Source organism: Meriones unguiculatus, chromosome 2 (assembly GCF_030254825.1).
Source record: "Meriones unguiculatus strain TT.TT164.6M chromosome 2, Bangor_MerUng_6.1, whole genome shotgun sequence".
Classification (NCBI taxonomy): domain Eukaryota; kingdom Metazoa; phylum Chordata; class Mammalia; order Rodentia; family Muridae; genus Meriones; species Meriones unguiculatus.
This window is the reverse complement of record NC_083350.1, coordinates 152157664-152182356: the sequence shown is the minus strand read 5'-3', so window position 1 is coordinate 152182356 and position 24693 is coordinate 152157664. Positions and strand designations below refer to the sequence as shown.

General features: G+C 37.8%; 1 non-coding gene across 1 annotated transcript; it reads right to left on the bottom strand.

Annotated features, from left to right (window-relative positions):
• Nucleotides 1–6373: 6373 nt before the first annotated feature.
• Nucleotides 6374–6480, bottom strand: LOC132652545 (U6 spliceosomal RNA). Its single transcript, XR_009590155.1, has one exon. It is a non-coding gene; the product is annotated as a U6 spliceosomal RNA (small nuclear RNA).
• Nucleotides 6481–24693: the final 18213 nt, after the last annotated feature.

Here is a 24693-nt window from a genome sequence, read left to right as displayed (position 1 = left end):
TGGCAGAGATGGGATATCTGGGCTCTCTGTTCTCTGATTTGGCCCTGCTTCTTTGATGTGCTCTGCCAGTTCTGTGCTGCTGTCACTGCCAGGTTCTGAGGTCTTGCTGCAGCTGGAGATTTCAGGGTGGTCAAGTCAGTAGGGATTGGGGTAACCAGGCTCTCTGTTCTCTGGTTTAGCCCTGGTTAGTCTTAAACTGGAGCGCTATTGTGCCCCGCCAGCTCAGTGCTGCTCCACTGCCAGGATAGAAAGTCCCACTGTAACTGGAGACTGGGTCGCTAGTCCCGATGCTTTCTGGGAAGTATTGGGGTCTCTTCACTGTGCTCTCCAAGCTTGGGAGGCCCAGCACCTGCTGTGTCTAGCTTGTATGGCATTTCTGCCTGGTTTTGGTGAGTATATAGCGTTTTCTCTGTCACTGTGGGATTGGGCGGGCCGTACCATCAGTGATGGCGATCCTGAGGAGCTAGTATGGTGTCTAGCAGACTCAGGCCCTGGGAGGATGGTGCAGCCGCCAAGCGAATCTGGGACTCCGGGACACATACTGCTGGCCTTTGCCTGCTGCTAAAGGGCTTGGAGCTCCGCCTCAGTGGCTGTATACCCCAGGCAGTTAGGTCTGCACTGAGAAAGATGAGTCCGTTGTGCCGCTGTGCCGCTGTGCCTCTGTGCCGAGGAGGAAGGAGGTCTTGGGGAGGGGAGTGCCGTGAGATCAAAGGATCATTTCTGCTTCCCCAAACAAGTCCCCGGGTGACCTGAGACCAAAGTTTTCACCTCCTGTGATGTTCCCTGTTGTTTAGAAAGCCTCACTGTTGTTTTCCTGGCTTAGAGGTCCTTCCATTCACCAACTCAGAACTTTTTGTGTTCCACCACTCAGAAACTGTGTGTGCTAGTTGCCATCTTGGCTCTACCCTCTAATTTTATTTTTTTTTATTCTTAGTTACATTTTATTAACTCTGTATCCCAGTTGTATCCTGCTTGCTCATTCCCTCCCAAACTCACCCTCCCTCCCTTATCTACTCCCTGCCCCTTTCCAAGTCCACTGATAGGAGAGGACCTCCTCCCCTTTCATCTGACCCTGTTTTATCAGGTATCTTCAGGACTGGGTGCAAAGTCCTCTTCTGTGGCCTAGCAGGACTGCTCCTCCCTTCGGGGATGGGGAGGTCAAAGAGCCTGCCATTGAATTCCTCTCAGAAATAGGCCCTGTTCCCCATACTATGGGAAACCTAATTGGTTACTGCAAATAGTGAAACTTTGATGTCTTCCTTTCCGATTTGTATCTCCTTAATCTCTTTTAGTTGTCTTATTTCTCTGCCTAGGACTTCAAGTACTATGTTGAAGAGATATGGAGATAATGGGCAGCCTTGTCTTGTCCCTGATTTCAGTGGGATTGATTTAAGTTTTTCTCCATTGAGTTTGATGTTGGCTATAGGCTTGCTGTATATTGCCTTTACTATTTTTAGGTATGTTCCTTGTATCCTTCCTTGATCTCTCCAAAACTTTAAACATGAATGGGTGTTGGACATTGTCAAATGTTTTTTTGGCATCTAAGAAGATGGTTTTCTCCTTCAGTTTGTTTATGTGGTAGATTACATTGCTGGATTTCTGTATGTTGAACCACCCTTGCATGCCTGGGATGAAGCCTACTTGGTCATGGTGGATGATATTTTTGATGTGTTCTTGGATTTGTTTTTCAAGGATTTTATTGAGTATTTTTGCATCAATATTCCTATGAGAGATAGATCTGAAGTTCTTTTTTTTTTAGGGGGGGTCTTTGTGTGGTTTAGGTATCAAGGTGACTGTGGCTTCATAGAATGAGTTTGGTAGTGTTCCTTCTGTTTCTATTTTGTCTAATAGTTTGGAGGGAATTGGAGTTAGCACTTCTTTGAAGGTCTGGTAGAATTCTGCACTGAATCCATCTGGCTCAGGGCTTTTTTTTTTTTTTTTTGGAAGGGAGACTTGATGACTGCTTCTATTTCCTTAGGGAATATATGACTATTCAGTCTTTCTACCTTATCTTGACTTAATTTTGGTAGATGCAATCTATCAAGAAAATTGTCCATTTCTTTTCGATTTTCGAATTTCGTGGCATTCAGCTTTTATAGTACAGCCTAATGATGTTTTGGAATTTCTCAGTGTCTGTAGTTATGTCCCCTTTTTCATTTCTAATTTTGCTTATTTGGGTAGTTTTTCTCTGCCTTTTAGTTAGTTTGGCTAAAGGTTTGTCTATCCTTTTGATTTTCACAAAGAACCAGCTCTTTGTTTCATTGGTTCTTTGAATAGTTTTATTTGTTTCTAGTTGATTGATTTCAGCCCTGATTTTGATTATTTCCAGCCGTCTGCTCCTCTTGGGTGTATTTGCTTCTTTTTTTTCTAGGGCTTTCAGTTGTGCCATTAAGTTGCTTTTATGAGATTTCACAAATTTCTTCTTGCAGGCACTTAGTGCTATGAATTTTCCTCTGAGCACTGCTTTCATTGTGTCCCATAAATCAGGGTATGTTGTGCCTTCATTTTCATTGAATTCTAAGAAGTCTTTAATTTCTTTCTTTATTTCTTCCTTAACCCAGCTATCATTGAGCAGCAAGTTGTTCAGTTTCCATGTGCGTGTAGGCTTTTTGCTATTTCCATTGTTGTTGAGGTCCAGGTTTAGTCCATGGTGGTCAGATAGAATACAGGGGATTATTTAAATCTTCTTGTACCTGTTGAGGCTTGCTGGTAACCAACTATATAGTCTATTTTGAAGTGCTGAAAAGAAGGTATACTCTTTTGAATTTGGGTAGAAAGTTCTGTAGACATCTATTAGGTCTATTTGGTTTAGGACCTCTGTTAGTGCCTTTATTTCCTTATTGGGCTTCTATCTAGATGATCTGTCCCTTGGTGAAAGTTGGGTGTTCAAGTCTCCCACTATTAAGGTGTTGGGATCGACATGTGATTTAAGTTTTATCAATGTTTTGTTTATGAATGTAGGCGCTCTTGTATTTGGGACATAGATATTCAGATTTGTGATGTCCTCTTGGTGGATTTTTCCTCTGATGATAATGTAGTGTCCCTCCTCATCTTTTTTGATTAATTTTGGTTGAAAGTTTATTTTATTAGATATTAGGATAGCTACCCCAGCTTGTTTTCTGGGTCTGTTTGCCTGAAAAATATTTTTCTAGCACTTTACTCTGAGGTAGTGTTTATCTTTGTTGCAGAGCTGCATTTCTTGGATACAGCAGGATGTTGGATTCTGTTTCTGCACCCATTCTGTTAGTCTGTGTCTTTTTATTGGAGAGTTGAGTCCATTGATGATAGATAATAGTGACCAATGAAAGTTAGTTCCTTTTATATTGGAGTCGGTGGTCTTACTGTGTTTTATTGCTTGATTTCTTTTCATTTTTGTTGGTATATTATCTATATGCCATATTTTCTTGGGTGAAGTTGTTTTCATTGGATTAGAGTTTTCCTTCTAGTATCTTCTGTAGGGCTGGTTTGCTGTGTAAATATTGCATAAATTTAGTTTTGCCATGGAATGTTTTGTTTTCTCCATCTATATTGATTGAAAGCTTTGCAGGGTATAGTAGTCTGGGTTGACATTTGTGATCTCTTAGAGTCTCCATGACACTTGCCCAGACCCATCTGGCTTTCATAGATTCTGATGAGAAGTCCGGTGTGATTCTGATAGGTCTACCTTCATATGTTACTTGGCCTTTTTCCCTTGCTGCTTTTAATATCTTTTCTTTGTTCTGTAGATTTAGTGTTTTGACTATGATGTGACATGATGTGTTTCTTTTCTGGTCTAGTCTATTTGGTGTTATGTAGGCCTCTTGTATATTTATGGACATCTCTTTCTTCAAGTTGGGAAAATTTTCTTCTGATTTTCTTAAAAATATTTTCTGGACCTTGGAGCCTGGAGTCTTCTTTTTCATCAATTCCAATTATTCTTAGATTTCATCTTTTCATGGCATCCTTGATTTCTTGGATATTATGTGTTTGGGCCTTTTCTGATTTTACTTTTTCTTTGAGAGAAGTATCAATTTCTGTGAGTGTATCTTCATCTCCAGAGATTCTCTCTTCCATCTCATGTATTCTGTTGGTGATGCTTACCTTTGTGGTTTCTGATCTTTTCTCCAAATTCTCCATCTCCAGGGTTTTTCTCTGTTTGTGTTTTCTATATTGTTTCTAAATCTGTTTTCATGCCTTGCACCATTTCCTTCATCTGTTTGAATGTGGATTCCTGTCTCGCTACAATGGTCTCTATTTTTTTTTGTTGTTGTTCATTTCCTCTCTATATACCACTAATTGTATCTCTACTTATGCCTCTATTTGTTTGGCTATATTTGCCTGTTTTTCTTTAAGAATTTTGTCCATTTCCTCTTTCTTTACCTCCAATTGACTGGCCAAATCTTTGAAAGATTTGTTCATTTACTCTTTAACTGTCTGAATTTGTATGGCTATTTCTCTGAGGGAACTGTTTGTTTCCTCTTTATGAGCCTCAAATAATTGGGTAAGTATAGTTTTAAAATCATTTTCCTGTGCTTCTGATGAATTGGAGTTTCCATCAATTTTGGGGTTTGCTGGTGAAGTCCTGATGTTCTGATTTATGTTGGAAGTGTTCTTTCACCTACCCCTGGCCATTGGTTTATCTGAAACCTTCCCTGTTTGTTTCTGGATTCTGCAGTTCAGACTGGTATTGTCTCTCTCTGGTGTCTGGAGAGTTCTTCTGGAAGCTGAGAGAAGTCCCGTCCCATGGCCTCAACATGTGCATTGCTTGACTAGCTATACCTGTGGGAGGAAAGTTCGTGGGCACAAAACGGGCAAATGCAGGTGTGCGCATGTCTGTGTGTGTGTGTGTGTGTGTGTGTGTGTGTGTGTGTAAGTGTGTGTGGGTGTAAGTGTGTGTGAAAGTGTGTCTCGAAGGACAGAGTGATAGATAATGTTGAACCCTTGAGTGTGTGGGAGGGGCTCTGCACTGTATATGTAGCAGGCTCTAGTGATGGTCGCAGCGCAATTTCTGGCATTAACTGCCTTAACTCCTCAATTGGACCTGTAGAGCAGGGGCTTCAATGTCCCAAGTGACCCTCTGTTTCCCACAGTGTGCATGTGGGTGGGAGGGGACTGATGCCTGGCTTCTGTTTTAGAAGGACCCAGGATCTGGGGCTCTGCAGATACTCAAGGGCACACTCACTGTCAATCAGGTCACTTCAGCAGGGATGAGGGTATCTGGGCTCTCTGTTCTTATGCAGGACGACTGATGTGCTCCACCAGCTCAGTGCTGTTGAATCAGGTAGTTTAGGAAGTCCTGCTGCAGCTGGAGATCTCAAGAAGTTCACATCGGCAGGGATCGAGGTATCTGGGCTCTCTGTTCTCTGGTTTGGCCCTGGTTGGTTTTATACTGGAGGACTGATGTGCTCTTCCAGATCAGTGCTGCTACCCCTGAAAGGTTAGGAAGTCCTGCTGCAGCTGGATACTGGGAAGCAGGTTCAAATGCTTTCTGGTATGTCCTGGGGTCCTCCACTCTGCTCTCCAAATCTGGGAGGCCCAGCACCTGGTGTGCCTAGCTTGTATGGCGTTTCTGCCTGGCTTTGGTGGGTATATATCTTATTATCTGTCACTGAGGGATTGGGTGGGCCATTCAGTTAGTGGCTAAGAGACCCTGTAGAGCCCGTATGGCAGCTAGCAGACCTGGGACCCTGGGATGATTATGCTGCAGCTCTGGGACTCCAAGACTGATACTGCTGGCGATTGCCGCTAAGGGGCTAGGAGCTCCGCCTCAGCTGCTGGAGACCCCAAGCAATTAAGTCTAAGCTGAGAATCTCTGGTGAGTCCACTGTGCCATGGAGGAGGGAGGTCCAAGAAAGGGGAGTGCCAGGAGATCAAAGGATCATTTCTCTCTTTCCCCAAACAAGTCCCTGGGTGACCTGAGACCAAAGTTCTCGCCTCATGTGATGTTCCCTGTCATTTAGAAGGCCTCACCATTGTTTTCCTGGCTTCAGAAGTCCTTCCATTCACCAACTTATGTGTTTAGCTCTTCCACAGCTCAGTAACTGTGCATGTTAGTCGCCATCTTGGCTCCGCCCCCAATTTTTTAAACAGGAAAAACATCCTTTTTTTTTTTTCTGAAATCAGGTTCATCATTTCAAACATCATTTTCAATTTCATACTCTGTTAACATGTATCTCAGTAACAGTTATGAAGTATCTGGTCTTAAATTTCAAGGTATACAGGGAAGGTCAACCCTTTCCCTTATGTTGTCAGTTGAGCGTGAGTTGTTTGTGTTTACTGATTCTTTTAAAAATGTTTTTATTTAATTTTTTATATATCTGGTTATATGCTTTCCCCATCCAAACTACACCAGATTATCTCCACATGTCTCGTCACTGAACATGATATTTCTTTCAGAACTATAAAACACTGTGTGAATTTGTGTGCCATCTTAATGCATGGGCCATGCTAATTTTCTCTGTATAATTCCACATTTACTATTTATGCTTCTGGAATGAGCATGTTCGATACATCGTTTTTATCTTTGGAATCGACTCTTATTGTGTTTCTTTATACATTAAAGAATAAAAATGAGATTGAGTAATTAAGTGAGAGCTGTTATTATTTCCACAATATTTAGAAACATAGTCAGGCATGGGAAATATTACTCAACAAGGAACTTTCATAGTTATGATAAGAAATAGAAAATAAGGATAAAGACGTGTCCTGAAAAATCAAAACTAGTAGAGCTACAAATATGTTAAAATGAGGGCTAATATCCAGAATATATAAACAACCCAAGAAGTTAAACAGCAACAAATCAAGTAATCCAACTAAAAAATGGGGTACAGAGGTGAACAGAATTCTCCCCTTCTATCTGATACTAGCCTATCAGGTCTCATCAAGACTGGCTGCATTGTCCTCCTCTGTGGCCTTGTCAGGCTGTTTTCTCCTTAGGGGCCACTGAGTTCATGTCAAAGACATCCTCCTGCTCCCCTTATTAGGGAGCCCATTTGGAGACTGAGCAGCCATGGGTTACCACCATGCAGAAGGTCCGTGCATGGCCTTAGTTAGAGTATCAGTCTCAGAAAAGACCCCTAGGCCAAGAATTTTTTTGATTCTGTTGTTCTTCTTATGGAGCCCCTCGTTTTAAAATTTGACTACTTAGCAAAGGATGCAACTCATATCATACCCTGAAGGTATATATTTATCTGTGAAAAACTGAACTTGAATGATACAATTATGGAAATATAGCTAAGCTTGGGGCTTCTTAAAAGTTTTACTCTGTAATGTCATTTAATAAGCTTAGCACAATTCGGTTGGTCACTCAGAAACAGTGACAAATTTTATTTCAAGAAAATATGTTTAAAAATGTATACATTATCTTGATGCTTGCTTCATTCATTTCTGGTAATAGTTAACTTTGTTTTGAAATAATTAAGTTAAATGAATTATAACCTCCCATTTGCATTTAAATTAAAATGATAAATGGTTTTAAAGTTATATTTTTCAGGTCAGAAATGATTTTTCCTGGAAAAAAATCCCTATGTGAATGTCTGAATGACTGTTTCTTATAAACTTTTATAAAGGCTTGTAATAATTTAATAGAGCTACAGAGAGGGTTATAATTCAAATATTGTTTTACATAAGGCTAATTGAGATAATTTAGAAAATATTAAATGCACATCAAACAGCAAAAGTCTAAGAAGAGTTTCAGGAAATAAAAGTGCATATCCTGATACTTTTGTATTACGATGTAATTTGTTCATCATGTCCAACTTAATCCTGTACACACCTTGCACAAAATCAAGTCAAACCAAAAGCACAGCCTGGAGGAAGAAAGGTGGCCATAAAGTCTCACTCCAGCCAAAAAGCTATTCAGAACAGATAGCAGTGGCAGAGGGAAAATCAGCTTTTTTCAATGTAGTGATACTCTGCGTATCATCCAAAGCTTAAAACAAAACATAGTAACAGTACAACCTCTCATTTGTTTGGGAAAGATTTTAAACTATCGTGAGAAAATAATTTGAGATTAACATGTAATGGAAATTGTAAATAATCTAGTTGTTGTGAATTTTGGCTTTAAATAGTGTAGTGCAAAAGTAGCTGTCAGTAACAAATACAGTAAGAAAAAATAAGAATCCCCCAAAGTTTTTTTTTCTAAATGCATTGTAATTTTTTGTTCTGGTTTTTATTTACTTTGTTTTGATTTTTTCATCACTCATAAAAATATTAGAGTAGCCATGATATTTAATTACAAATAGAAATTTCATTGATATTATTTATTAAAAAATAATAAAATTTAATGCCACTTGAAAAGCTCTCCTCTCCACCTAAATGAACATCTGTACAAAGTCCCAATTTATTTCTAATATCAGAGATCAGACCTCTACTCTTGCCTGATGCGTCTAAAACAAAAAGGGGGAACTGTAGAGAGCTGCGGAATGCTATGCCTTAAAGATGGAGCCGGTTTCCGCCTTCCACCTTCCCGATGGTGAGTGCTCTCTGTCACGAACAACTCCACATTTGGCTAAGGCTGAGGATCTGGCTTGCTTCCATGTATGTGGACCTATCTGCATTGCCCCCGTGGCACGCCTGGGTTGGCTACCCAGAGGCTATTTAAGCTGTGGGCTGGCTTTCCCCGGGATCCGAGGATTGTTCAATGTTCCTGAATAAACTGCATTGAAAAAAAAAAAAAAACACACAGAAAAAAAAAAAAAAAAGAAAAGCTCTCCTCTCCTAAATTCTCTCAGTGTACCTCTATTTCTTGTCCAATGACAGATACAGAAAAATAAGTACATAATGGCTGATATGATGGAGATGCAAAAGGAAGCTTGTGAGAGGCTCCTTCTCACAAGAATATAGATATACACACTGTCTTATAATTTTGGATATCTGAGTATTCAAATTAGTCATTGTAAATTTTCTCAAAGATGGATCGAAACTTATTTCAATGTGACTAAAATTGACAGTTTATGCTGAAATCATTGTGTTTTTTTTCTATTAAAAAGTGTTTGGCCACAGAAATATGAGATGATCTCTAAATTATTTTAGACATTTTTTTTAATACCACCGAAAGTTTTTGCTTGAGAATTCTATGGTTTAGATAAGAATCTTCAATGGTTTATGCATGGAAGTCTCAAGTCCGATATTATACTACTGAGAAGTGACAGATCCTATAGCAGTTGGTGTATGTTGAAATAAAATTAGGTCAAGAGGTGTGTACTGGTATCCATCCAGTCTTCATCTTTCTGTTTCCTTTTTGATTGCTGTCTTAGGGCTTTATTGGTGTGAAGTGACACCATGACCACAGAAAACTTTATAAAGAAAAACTTTTAATTGGGAGCTGGCTTACAGTTTCAAAGAGTTAGTTCATTATTGTCGTGAGAAGCATGGCTCCATGCAGGCAGACATGGTACTTGAGAAGGAGCAGAAGTTCTACGTCTTGATCTGCAGACAGGAGACATGAATGACAAACTCTGCCTAGCTTGAGCATATATGAGACCTCAAACCCTGACCCAACAGTGACCCACTTCCTCCAACAAGGCTGCATCTCCAACAAGGTCACATCCATGCGAACAAGGCCGAACAAGGCCACCCCTCTTAAAAATGCTACTCCCTTTGGCACAAACAAAGGGAGTAGCACATTCAAACACCTGAGTCTATATGGGCCATTTCTACTCAGAACACCACAGTTTCTACAAGTAAGGAGATTTCTCAATTATGCAACATTTCAGTCTTCCCTACATTGCCATAGGCTCAAGTACAATAGATTAACCAAGTCTATACAGAAACTTCCAGAACTGTAACCCAATAAAAACATTTCTCTTTATAATTTAGTTATCTCATACATTTTGTTATAGCTATGAAAAAATTGACAAAGAAAGGTAAAAAATGAAAAATTATACATATTTTGATAATATTATTTACAGTAATCTATTAGTTTAAACAATATTTTCAATAGATACATTTTTAGTTTTGGACCTAACTCTAAACTCATATTAATTAATAAACCTGTATTTTAATTTCAAAAGAAAAATAATTTACATACTTGATACTTTGTCTCTTTTATTTTAAATAGATACAGAGTAGAGTAAGGTTAACACTTTTTTGTTGTAGTATCCTTTCTGATGACTTATTTAAATAAAAATAATATAATAAAATATTAATTGTTTTTTGAGATTTTCATGCACCATCTTTTATCATATTTATTCCTTTGCCAAAATGTTCCCCAGGTCCACCCCAAACATCACTACCCATCAAACACTTCATTTTTTTTCTTACAAAATACATTACAATTGACTTCCCTTGTCCATATACTTGGATGTATGATTGTTTTGGTAGGTAAATGATCAACCTAGCAGGAGCTACTGTTTTCTTGTACAAAACAGTTTTTTCTTCTTGCTAAGAATTACCTACATTTTCATGGATAAGTGTGAGATTTTATGCCCAAGTCCTATTTTCATGTTTAGATTTGGTCTAGTTTGGGTTTGCCTTCTTTAACATAACAATTAATTATTAATGCATTGACTAATAATAATATTTTACTTGTTAATTTTTATTATAACTTATATGGTCTTTTTATTCATTTTTAGTGCTTAAAGTTTGCAAATATTTTTTTTTTACTTATCACCTAAAATTATTTTGTAAGTTGAGAAAATTTCAGCTTAAAATTGTTGTGCCTCCCCTTTAACTGGTTTCATCAGTTTTATCTAATAATTTGGAAGGTTTAGAAGCATTTGTGGTTGTTGGTAGTATTTTCTTTCTTTCTAAAATTATATTATTATTCTTCAAAACAATTTTTAATTTAAACATATTTAATCATATTTTTTTACTCTCCCAGTACCTTTCAGATCCTCTTCCCCTGCTACACAAAAACCCAATCCAACAAGAAAACAAAATAAAACAACATCAAAAAACAAAATGAAACAAAATTGTAACATAATAAAAGCACACCTAACAACATTATATCTCACTCAACTGTCACAGAATATGTAGAATATCCTGGAGAGGTTGAAATACCCTTTATGGATTCCTGCACTCAGGAATCTGTAAAAATCACTAAACAGATATCCACAAGATCTATGCAGAGGACCTGGTGCAGGCTTGTGTAGGCCCTGTTCCTGCTGCTTCAGTCTCTGTGAGTTTATATGAGCTTTCCTCAAGCTAATTTAGGGTTTTTGTTTGTTTGTTTAGAGTCTTCCATGTGCTCTGGTGCTTACACATTTTCTTCTTCCTATTCCATGGGTTCCTTGAGCTCCGAGGGAAGGAATTTGATGGAGACATCCTTTTTAGGTCTAAGTGTTCGTAGGTATTGCACTCTCTGTATAATGTCTAGATGTGGGTCTCTGTTCCCATCTGCTGTAGGAGGAAGCTACTCTGATGATAGCTAAGCAAGACACTGATCCATGATTTTAGCAGGATATTCTTAGAAGTAATTTCGTCACATTTTTTTAAATATTAAAGACCAGCCATATTTGGTTTTACCCTGTGTGCCTAGGTTATCTATTCTCAGGTTGTTGCTTCTACCCACTTAAATATACTGAGAATACATACACTTAAGAAAACATGATTGCTTTTGGTAAGATGGCCATTTTTACTATGTTAATCCTACCAAGCCATGAGCATGGGAGATCTTTCCATCTTCTCATATCTTCTTCTAATTCTTTCTTCAGAGATTTGAAATTTTTTTCATACAAGTCTTTGACTTCCTTGGTTAGAGTTACTCCGAGGTACCTTATGTCATTTGTGGCTATTGTGAAGGGTGTTGTTTCCTTAATTTCTTTCTCAGCCCTTTTGTCTTTTGTATACAGGAGGGCTACTGATTTTTTTGAGTTAATTTTGTATCCTGCCACTTTGCTGAAGGTGTTTATCAGCTGTAGGAGTTCCCTGGTAGAGTTTTTGGGGTCACTCACGTATACTATCATATCATCTGCAAATAGTGACAATTTGACTTCTTCCTTTCCAATTTGTATCCCCTTGATCTCCTTCAACTGTCTTATTGCTCTAGCAAGGACTTCCAGCACTATGTTGAAGAGATATGGAGAGAGTGGGCAGCCTTGTCTTGTCCCTGATTTCGGACACCACCACTGCTAGTTCTAGAACTGACGCAGGATGTTCCAACAAGGGGTTAAGGCTTCGCATAATATTTCCTATAAGCCCACACCTGTTTGTCTATATCCCCCATTTTTATTCATTATTAGCCAGATAGAGCCAAGTAATTGTGGTAATGATACTTGCTTTTTTGCCCAATGCTGGAATGCTAGTAAATTTAGGTATGCCCTGGTTACTCGCATGCCTCATTGGGTGCCTGTGCCCATTGATGCCCCTCACACTATGACTCTCTTCAGACAGAAAAGGGATCTTGGAACTACAGCCACCATTGTTACTACCATCTCATTGACGGCTGTTGGAGCTACCACCAGGGCATTAGCCATGAGTCATACTGGGCAGACTGCTCAGACCCTGAATAATCATTTAGCCAATGTAGCTCATGCCTTAGTTGTACATAAAGGAATTAATGCTCAACTAAAAGGAAGCTTGATGGTGTTCAATCAGAGGATTGACCTCTTGCAGGAGCAAATTGATACCCTATGGCAAATCGCTCAACCTGGCTGTCAATGAAAGTATGCTGGACTTTGTGTCACTAGCATACAACATGAGAATTTTTCCTGTGCTGCAAATCTGTCTAAACAATTGTCTAGCTATATTTTATGTAATTGGACTAGAGAATTCGATACTACGATGGAGCAGCTGAGAGTGGCCATTTTCACAGTAAATTCTACCAGAGTGGACGCAGGACTAGCCACAGGATTATCAACATGGATTGCTGCAGCCATGAATCATCTGAAGGAATGGGTGGGCGTGGGAGCGTTAGCAGGCCTTCTGGTGTTGGTCTCCTTGGTTTGCCTGTGGTATATATGCAAGATTAGAGTCTCACAACAGTGTGATGCAGCCATGATCATTCAGGCCTTTACAGCCATTGAAGCAGGACATTCTCCCCAAGCATGGTTGGATACCATAAAAAGCTAAAATTATACGCTCAGGATGCGAGGCTAAGCACTGCACTCAGGGTCAGCTGCTTTGGACCCAGAGAAGAGCATGTCTGATTGCATGCGGGTTGATGCCCCAGGTCCCGCCTCTGAGAAAAAGGTATCTGACGGGTCTGATGCTCTTTTGGTGGATGACACCTAAATGAACATTGGTACAAGTCCCAATTTATTTCTAATATCAGAGATCAGACCTCTACTCTTGCCTGATGCGTCTAAAACAAAAAGGGGGAACTGTAGAGAGCTGCGGAATGCTATGCCTTAAAGATGGAGCTGGTTTCTGCCTTCCACCTTCCCGATGGTGAGTGCTCTCTGTCACGAACAATTCCATATTTGGCTAAGGCTGAGGATCTGGCTTGCTTCCATGTATGTGGACCTATCTGCATTGCCCACGTGGCACGCCTGGGTTGGCTACCCAGAGGCTATTTAAGATGTGGGCTGGCTTTCCCCAGGGTCCGAGGATTGTTCAAGGTTCCTGAATAAACTGCATTGAAAAAAAAAAAAAAAGAAAAGAAAAAAAAAAAGAAAACATGAGGTAATGTGTAATTAGTAGTCTAAACAAACATCTATGAGAATTTTCCTGTACTGTGGTTGTGCTGATTACGCTTTATTTAGCAACCTTAGAAACCTATGTTGTATATCAGTGTAGTTGCATGAGGAGCTGCAAGGCAGATAAATTCACATCTAACAACTCTTTAACTTAGGTGAAAGATTTTTCTTTATCATCTGTTGGGTTTCATCGGGTACACTGAATGTTTGAAGAGAAGGAACTGAGTTTTCTTTTCTTTTTTTTAAATTTAATTCTATTTTTTATTATTAGTTACATTTTATTAACTCTGTATCCCAGCTGTATCCTGCTCCCTTATTCCCTCCCAACCCCACCCTTCCTCCCTCATCTCCTCCCTGCCCCTTTCCAAGTCTACAGATTGGGGAGGACCTCCTCTGAGTTTTCAATGGAAAAAAAAATTATCCTTAAGACTTCAAGGCAAAAAAGTTATGCAAGTGCTCAGCCTGCAGACCATACTATAGAGTTTATTTATTCATTTATTTTTATAACAGAGTCTATCTATGTAGTCCTGGCTGTCTTGATACTCACTATGTAGATCACACTTATTCTCCTGTACCTCCCTCCTGAGTTCTAGGATTAAAAGTGTATGCCACCACGACATCCAACTCTGTAGGGTTTAGACTCATGGTTATATTAGCTCTAGCTAACTTTCAAAAGTTCAGGGCCTCATTTGTATGATCACATAAATCATTTCTATAAAATAATTAAAATTAATTAATATATAGTCACATATGAAATGCATTATGCTTTTCTAAACAACTTTGATAATAAATTTGTTTATAAAAAACTAGACATTGCTTCATGTGAGCCCACTGAGATGCCATGTGAGCCCACTGATGGTTGATTTCATGACTGAGTGACCGTTATAGACCATACCTTTTCAAATGCAAGTCAGATTGCTGCCTACGCAGCAGCATCTAGGTTATAGTGGGCTTTAAAAAATGTGTGTAATGACTACACTCTAAATCTGATGAGAAGAGAAGCAGCAGGATGGTCATTTATTATTAGCAAATATCTTGCGCTGTGTACAACTGCATATTCTGCACTTTTTGTGCTCAGCTTCTCTAGTTGACCCCAGCATCACCCGGGTCCTGTGTAAGAAAGGATGCTCTGTGCAATCATTGATTCCTGGGCTGTAATTAAGTGACAAGAAACTTTGACTTATTATGTAATGAGATCACTGTTGTAGTCACAGTCCATCATTATTCAGAATGTTGTAAATGCATGTCCCCCTTTCATGTCTCTGTGTATATCTATAGATTGTGTACTATCTACTAAAATATTAAAATTTAGTGCTTGGTGTGTGAAGAGGCATTTTATTCCAGCTACATTGTTTAAAATGGATTCTACTCTAGATAGAATTTAGACTGTCCCTTAATACACACTTTTAATCCCTCTGGCTGGAATACAGACACGCCTTTAGTACACACCAATAATATCAAACAATGACTTCTAATTGAGGGACAGTCAAAAGTGCAGAGAAAACTAGAAAGGGAGTCCTGAACGCAACAGTAAGTCTCAGAGGCTGAACGCATTCTAGACCTGGGTTACCAGATGGAGGATGGAAACTGAGCCCTTCAAGGTCCTGGCAATGCGGAAGATTAGAGTGTAAGGAGGCTAGAAGCTTCCTAGCCCAGGCCTAGGGATAGTTGAAACAGAGATAGAAATGCTCTGAGCTCAGCCTAATCCATGTATTCATAAAGCTTGGGTAAGGCTCTCATCTCATACCCAAACATCTGAGGAAATGAAAGTGACATTTACAGGTATGTGTGTTGAAATATTTTTGCTTGTATATTTTTGCTCCAAACTAGTCTTCATTTTTTTCTGTATCTGCATCTACATCCACGCCAGTTACCGGTTATTTAATTTTTTGATACATTATGAAATGTTTCAGAATAAAACTTAAAGTTTTATTCTACTGAATATGGATATTCACTACCTTAAACTATCTCACCCATTGCTTATTTTCTGAGCTTAATTACCTATTAGAAGTGAGGTCAGCATATAATTTTCTCTTAACAAGATTAAAGGCCAGATGAGCTCTCATTACCTAGCCAACAAATCTTTCTTTGTATTCTCTGATGTCATGTGAGAGCCATATAAAGAAAGAAACATTTACTTCAAAAAAAAAAAAAGCTGTTCTTGATTTGCTAGCTCAAAAGAAAATGTGTAGGAAACTTAAATGATAAAGTTCATGCTTCAAAACATTTGAATAGGAAACTGGTAAACTTCTGTCAAAGAAGCATGCAGTGCATTTCTTTTCAGCATGAATAAATGTGTCTGGGACTGTGTGGCCGTGTGCATGCCCAGGAGCACACACAAGAACATCTGGCATCTCCCTCCATCGCTCTCCAACTTCCCTTTTGAGAGTTTACTTTGTATTTACAGGTTGGTTCCAGATTCTGTCTGTCTCAGCCTCAAAAGCTTGGGTTACAGGAAGATACAGCCATACGAGTCTTTCTTGTGTACTGTGGATCTGAACTAAGTTCTTCTGGATAGTACAGCAAGGGTTTCTATCAAGAAAAAGCACCCCTTATATAGAAATTTGTATTTTATTTTTGAAACAACAGACAGCACGCTTATAGTACATGATATATCATACTTTTCTGAACTAACTACATTGATGTTAATGAAATTTACCTAATGACACAAAGAATAAAACTCAATATTATCATTTGGTGCTAATTTGAATATAGCTGAAAAAAAATTTTGTAATAGATTTTACAACTCTTCGTTGACTACCTTGTCATTTTGTGGCAGAATTATCTAGTTAAAGAACTTCTCTCTCTAAAGTTCACTTTAATCAAAAAATGAACACTGACAAAATATATTGAAATATTCTCTCTGCATAAAATTTAAAATAAATTGAAATAATCTTTTCACACAGAATTTCTTTATATTCTAAAAATGCTTTGGTTGCACCATTTTTTATTATTTCTAATAAAAACATTTTTTATATTTATGTAAATTTGGAAGAAAACTGGCTTTTATAACAATGTGTTCAAATACTTTTGCGATTATCATACTGATTATGATGAGAAAGATTGTATTTTAACATAAGCAATCTTAATTAATACCTGCAACTCTAAATGTTAACATTTTATGCATAAAATACATTTTTGTATTAAACTGTGGGTCTGTATTATTTTAACATATAGATATTTGTCTGGAAAATTAATTAACTTAAAAAACCTAGTAATGAAGTCAGTGTCATTCACAAAGTGTAAAATAATCTGATGTAACATACATTTGAAAATAAATCTCAGATATGTGATCCAGCTCATATCTTTAATGAAAGTCTTGCTGATAAAATGTTTTATAAATATCTGTATTCATATCTATCTGTCCGTCTGCCATTGCATCTCTCACCTTGTGGAAACACATCTCATTCCTCGGCTGGTTCTTTCTCATCCTGTATCTTGGGGGAACCCTGCACTGTGTTAGAAAGGAGCTTGTAAGTGAATTTTCTGTGCCATTCTTCTACTGACAAGTGATAGCAAAGACGAAAATTGTTACAGAGCATTAAAACTATTGGATTAATGTTTCCCAGAACCTACTGCTTCACCTTGCCACCTCTCCCTATAAACTGAATTTTTTCCCTTTAAAATTATGATAAGTTGAAGCTGAAGAGGTGGCTTCGCTGCTGAGTAAGCTTGCTGCTCTTACGTTAATGAGAGGAGCTGTTTCCAACATCTGCAAGGTGGCTCACAGCATCCTGGAACTCCCTTCCCATGGGTTCTGGCCTCCAAGCACAACTGCACATGTGTCCTGCACATAAACTCAACACAGGCAGACATTAATATACATTAAACCAATTATGTAGAAAAATTTAATAATGACATTAAAAAGTACATTTTTGATATTTATTAGTTTTAATTCCTCAAATACACCTTTGCTATTACATCGTTCAAAATAGTAAATTCCTTAAATATACATCCTTTAAAATGACCATTATTCTAAAAGTGATGTTATCTATTACTTGTAAATAGTAAAAAAATACAAAAAAATGACAAAATAAATAATTTGTAATCATGTAATTTTTTATTAAAACCTGATTCAATCTAAATAAATTAGATAATTAAAATATGACAGGATACAAATGAATGTATATTGTGTATATAAATGCTAGACATAAAAGATAAAAGACAAGTTACCTATTGGAAAACTTGAAATTGAAAGGAAAAGAACAATAAGACCCATGATAACTTAAAGAAGACAAGAAAATAGCAATCTCGTTTGGCAATAGGAGATTTCATTTTCTTCACAAAACCTGTGAAACTTTGGAGAGCTATAGGACAATAAAATATAAAATAATGGATGAAATGAAGAATTATTGACCTTCTGTGTCAGAAACCCTAATAGGACAGGTCCCATCCAATCTTACAGAAAATGTGCACTTAGTAGATTAGAAACAGCATAGCTACTTAGTTCATGTGACCCCATGATTAAATTCAATATAACCCAGAAAAGTGCCCCAAGAGCTGTATCAAACTACAGTTTGAATTCTCAAAGGTACATTTTGAAGGTGGAAGAAATGGAATAGAAAAAGTGGTCTCAGGAATAATAAATAGACCAGAGTAAGGAGAATACAGGGATTAAAGATGCAGAAGTAAAATAAAATGTCTCAGTGACACAAAGGCGCAGCAGCCCCGTTCTATAAACTTTATTTTCACAGACAGGAACCATCTGAGTTTTGTTTTGTTTTAGTTTGGTTCTCTGTTTTTTTTTTTTGTTTGTTTGTTTTGTTTTTTTCCTTTGGCTGTCTTTGTGTATTACCGTTAACCTTCATTAAATTCCATATTAAGTGATTTTTAGGTGGAGAATGAACACAAGTTAACAGTAATTCTCACTGTTTCAAAAGGCATTTTGTTAGAAACAGAATAAACATTATTTCCTAAAGCAAAGCAAGAACTGCACACATTTTATTAAGCTGCTAACTAAAACTGTACACAAACTTTGGAACTTCAGTCAATAAAATAATTAAATTCAGAAATGCCAAAATATTAATTTGTTATCAGGTAAAATTGGATTACTGTTTCTGTTGATGCCCAGATTATCCAATATCTGTATAAGTAAATATCTAATAGATTGTGTTTGCACTAAACTAAATTTCACAAGTAGAAGGAAGAACTTACATTTTTCAAAAAGCTGCTATATTAAAACTTTTTCTCATGAAAAAGAATGTCAGAATTGTTTTGACAATTTCATTTTCATCACTTTAATACCTTTGTTCAAAAGCCATTATTACACTTCAAATGACATGGATTATGCAAATAGAACTAATTGTGCCACTTATGTTGAGTTCTCTTACATTTCCTAATGGCATTATGAATAAAGTTCCAATTTGATCTATTATATTCTTTCCAGTGATAATACAGAAAAAGGCTATAACTTCGTACATTCCCCCAATATTATCTGAAGTGGAACTTGATTTCTTAACAAAGTACACAAATAAATTGTGAGTACTAAAATAAAGAAGTATTAAATAGTGTTAAAATAGAACATGATTTTAATTACACAAATAATAAAATATTTACTTATAGAAAATTTTGTTAATCAAAATACATGAATACAAACTAAGTTGACATGGTCAGTTTTTGCTATGTTGAAAGGTATCTCATTACATACATCACTGGTCTTCTGGGATTGGAGTGATTACTACAATAAATCATAGAAGAGTCAGGAGAGAGAGACTATGTTTTTCAGAGTCACATAGCCAGGTCACAACAGATAGATCTATCTTATCTGTTCAAATAGAGTTTTGATCAAAATTGTCAAGATTTCTTAAAGTTTTCATTGAAGTTTCATTTGTATTTCAACTATTGTAGTTTTTCTGAACCACCATGATGATTGATTGAATTGCATCATTTTTAGTTTGTTTTCTGTAATTACCAAAAGAATAAGAATTAAAAAGTGTATTAAACAGAAACTGTTTATAACACCAACATGAAGAAAAGATGGTATGCTTTGTCATAAAATGAAATAATTTTACAGCATATACATAATAGAAACTTATGAAAGTTTTTTAAACTGATCATATGATTTGCTTTAGAATAACTCACTGCCAGTGTTTCTCAGGTAAAGCATGAGCATGCTCAGAAATAGTTTTGTACAATGCCATCGCAGAAGCCATTTGAAGCCAAATGCAGTGTTAAGCCTGTCCTATTTACACTTAAAGGACTGAAGCAGGGAACTTAAAATTGGAAGCTAGACTGGGATCTAGAGTGAGTTGGAGTTCAGCTATAACCTCGCTTACAAAATTAAGCAAAATTAATTATAACTGAAAAATTAAAAATGCACATTTTATAGTTTTATATTTTATATTATAAATCATATGTCCTATTATTATTATATAACTACCAGATATAAGAGTACATATGCTAAGTTTCCCTTTCTTTTTTTTTTTAATTTATTTTATATCCCAAGGGTGCCCCCTCCTTCCAGTATTCCCTTTCCCTTTTTCCCCCTTCCATTCTGCCTTTCCCACAAGAAAGGAGAGCTCCTTCCCCCATATTTACCTTCCCCAGAACATCAAATCACATCAGGACTGAGCGTATCTTCATCCCCTGAGGCAGGAAAGGCAGCCCTGCCAGGGGCAGGTATCCAAAATCAGGCAATAGAGTCCATTTTAGAAACAGCGACCCCCCCTCCACTTGCCAGGCAACCCATATGACGACCAAGCAGCCCATTGGCTGCATGATTATAGGGGTCTTAGGTCCAGATCATGCATGCTCCTTATTTGATATCTCAGTCTCTGAAAACCCCCATGGGATTGGATTAATTGTCTCTGTTAGTCTTTATATGAGGTTTCTGTTCCCACCAGGTCCTTCCATCTTTCCACCAACACTTCTACAGAACCCCCAGAGCTCTACCCCATCCTTTGCTGCAAGCCCCAGCATCTGTCCAGATCCACTGCAGAATGGAGCCTCCCAGACTACAGTCAAGTTAGGCTCCTGGCAAGCATAGCAGAGATTCCATCTTACACCAGTCAGAAGGTCTAAGATCAAAAACTCAACTGATGTAGCCCACGGCAGCTCAGTCTCCAAGTGGGTTCCCTAGTAAGGGGTAGAGGGGCTGTCTCTGACATGAACTCAGTGCCTCTTTGAGGTCAGCCTTACCAGACCACAGAGGACGACAAGGCAACCATACCTGATGAGACCTAGGGTCACATAAAGGGGAGGAGGACCTCTCCTATCAGTGAACTAGGGAAGAGAAGAGGAAGGGAAGGCAGGATTGGGTGGGGACAATGGAGGGGGCTACTGCCAAATATAAAGTGAATAAATTGAATAAATAAAAAAATTAAAAAATTCAAGTGACAAGATGCTGGCAAGGATTTGGAGAAAGGGGAACACTCCTCCATGATGGTGGGAGTGCAAATTTATACAATCTCTCTGGAAATAAATCTAGTGCTTTATCAGAAATTGGGAATAGTTCTAACTCAATAGCCAGCTATACCACTCCTGGGCATATAGCCAAAAGATGTTCCACCATAAAGCAAGGACATTTGCTCATTTATGCTCATAGTGGCTTTGTTCATAATAGCCAGAAACTGAAAACAACCTAGATGTCCCTCAACGTAAAAAATGGATACAGAAATTGTAGTACATTTACACAATGAAATACTTACTGCTCAGCTTTTAAAAACAAAGAAACCATTGAAATTTTAAAGAAAATGGATGGAACTAGAGAAGTTCTTCCTAAGTGAGGTAACTCAGACCCAGAAATGTGCACATGGTATACACTTGCTTATAAACAGATATCATACCTATAGTACAATATAACCATACTAAAATCCACAGACCCAAAGAAGCTAAGTGAAAAGGAAGGCCCAAAGGAGGGTGCCAGAATGTCACTCAGAAGCAGATAAAGAATACACAGCTGAAGTTGAAGAGAGGGAACTGGGCAGGAGATGGAATGGGGAGGAAAACAAGTGTGATGATCAGATGTGGGGAGAATGGGGGAGACCTGAGAGGGCTGGGAACAAGAAGGGAAACTGGGATCAAAGGCCATTTCTTTGTTATGCTAGAAGCCTTCAACAGGGTAGGCTCCTCAGAGGACATGGGTGTGACTCCAGCTGAGATGGCTAAGGGGAGAGGGGAGCAAGAACACTGAAGTGACCACCTGCTAGCCAGACAGGACTAGTGGAAAGAAGGGAACAACAACCCACGGACAAAAGCTTTGATCCAAAAATTACCCTGCCTACAAGAAGTGCATGATGAAGGATGATGAAGGAACAAAGATTGAGGAAAAGTCCAACCAATAATTGGCCCAACCTGAGACCCAACTCCATGTTAGAGAGCCAGCCCCTGACACTAATAATGCTACTCTTCTAGGGTAAGCTTGTAATGTTAGTTATTACAGTTAAAGTTAGCACAGAGCAGGTAGAAGAACTTGTTTACAGCTTAACCTATAATCTGTGACTGATTATCACAGGAGTTGTGACAAGTGATAAAAATATATTTATATTCCTTCAAATATATGGTCAAAATGCATAAGGTTTCCTAAAGTATCTGACTCAGTTTCTAAAAATGGGTCATTTGAATGTGTTTGCTGATTGACTGTAGATTTAAAAGAGTAGGGATAGTGTTCATCCCATACCAGTGTGGAAAGATTTTAGAACACATCTCATAAGACTGTCATTTTTCTTTCATCAATATTTGGATGTACTTCACATAAAAGTAACCTTATTGTTTAAGTAATTAATGACACTAATTGGACACAGAGTTTTTAATCCACCGTTCTATATTTCTAATATATCCCTTCTCCCCTGAAGAATAAACAGTGAATAAGATTGCTGTCAGTGGATACATTTAAGGTTTTCAAATGAGAGACCACTTTTACAAAATGTGAATAATTACAGTTAGTTATCCTTATGCAAATGATCTTAGGTAATGAAATTTTTTAATAAAGAGATATAGTTCTCTTAGTTGAAAAATGTAAGTAAATCATTTAAAACATTGCAACTGATAGCTTTATTACAATTGTAGTTATTGGTCCAATCTTTATAATATATGAAAAATTATTCCTGCTCCAGAAACAATTTAAGTTTATTCTTAAAAACAATAAGGATCATGTTGATGTTCAGGCTCCATTTCCCTGCCCACTGGCCTGTGATCGCAACCAGTGTATCCTGAGAATGGGAAGCAAGGGGGAATGGTTGTCAGGTGACAGTTAGTTCAATGAGAACAGACTCCCAAGAGTCTGCCTCAGTGAGGCAGCTTGCTTAAAGAGGGGCACAAAGGCTACTTAAAGCTTTGGAGGTTCGGTAGGGGCTTTCTGAGTGAGTGTACATCATTGGCTTGAGACGGGGGACTGGGAATGGGTATCTCATTTGCATAAAGAGGAATCCCAGGTGCTGTCAGACATGACCTTATTACAAGGGAAAAGGAAGTTTAACCTGGATACTGGTTACATGCATCCAGGGGGAAAGGTGGGGGAGCAGGATACATGTACCAGGATATGCAGGCATGAGGGGTCGGGGGTCAGTCCTACTCCTGTCCATCTCAGGATGAGATTTCCTGGGTTTGGACATTCCCTGCTTCTGGTTCACACCATCCTTCCTCAGTCCCATGGTTCCGGGATCCACATCATATTATATAACAATTCCCTTATAGCTATTTATTTGAGAAATTAAATCAAATGATAATAGCATTTCCAAGTTCATTTCAAGACTTCATTTTAGGGAAATATGTAAGTAAATGTAAGTAAACATGTAAGTAAAATAGTAACAACCAATAAATCAAAGAGATGCAGTGTACATATACCCTGAGTGATGGTTAATTTTACTTGTCAACTTGACTGGTTGACAACCACAAGGGAAACTCTTAAGTGTCTGGGGATGTGTTTCCAAAGAAGAATGTGAGTGGCATCAACTCATGAGTTTACTGCCTAGATGGAAAATGCAATTAGTAGCAGCACCTTCCCTCTGCTTCTTGGATTCTGTAGGGTAATCTCAGGCACATCACACCATTCCTACCCGAGTGTACTGAAAACCTCTGAAAAATTAAACCAGATAAGTATTTTCCCTTTCATGTCATCACATTTGTGAAAATCTAAATCTCTCAGCATGGACTATCATGCACTGTTAAGAAGGGAGGAATCTGAAGAGAACTGTAGCTCAGTGACAGAGTTATTGGATTGTACCTGAAACGCCCTGTGTTTAATCCCCAGAAAATAAAATTCTGCAATATCTACCATACAGATATACACCTTAAGGAGAAGATGCTATAAATAATAATCTATCTGACAAAATTAAAATAGATTATTCTAAGTAAATGAGGTATTTAACAGTCATATTCATAGAATTATGAAAGTTTGTTAAGGAATGATGGGAAATGAGGAAGATGTTAATCAGTTAACCGTATTTCTCTTAAGCAGTATGAAGGATGCCCTAGAAACAGCAGTCTGCCCTTACAGGGAGGCCTAATTAAGAAGAAAACGATCAGGCTTTCTTTTAGTTCACGGAATTCTCCAAGATTCATCCATGACTGTGTGGGAAAACTGAGTTTTTTTCTCTTGTTACTTCAGCAAATTATAACTTCTTTAACCTCTGAGTCTTAAAGGGCACTTTATCCTAAGCCATAACAGGAATATTTTTTCATAATAATTTTATCAAAATGCCTGTGTGTTGAGAAAAAGGCTAATACGCATATGCAGGAAAATGAGAGAAAATTGTGTTGGATGCGCATAATTCGCAGTTGAATTTTGCCAGTTTTTTGATTGATCAAAATGTTTAGATAAACATCAGGGAAAGAAGGGACAGGGATACTCTTACCACCGATCCTACACAGGCACTAATATCTGAAGGCATAAGACTTAGAATCTTCCTGAAAACTGAATGAGAGTTCTGGAACAGGAATACACGAAAAAAGGACCAAATGTCTTTTCTTCATTGAGTATGACATTGCAAGCAACACTTGCTCAACTACATTCATAGAAGTTTTATTCGTAATAACCAGGTTCTGGAGACAATCTAGATGTCCCTCAACTGAAGAATGGATACAGAAATTGTAGTACATGTCCACAATAGAATACTACTCAGCTCAAGGAAATCATGAAATTTGCAGACAAATTAGAAAATATCCTGAGTGAGGTAACCCAGACCCAGAAAGACACATA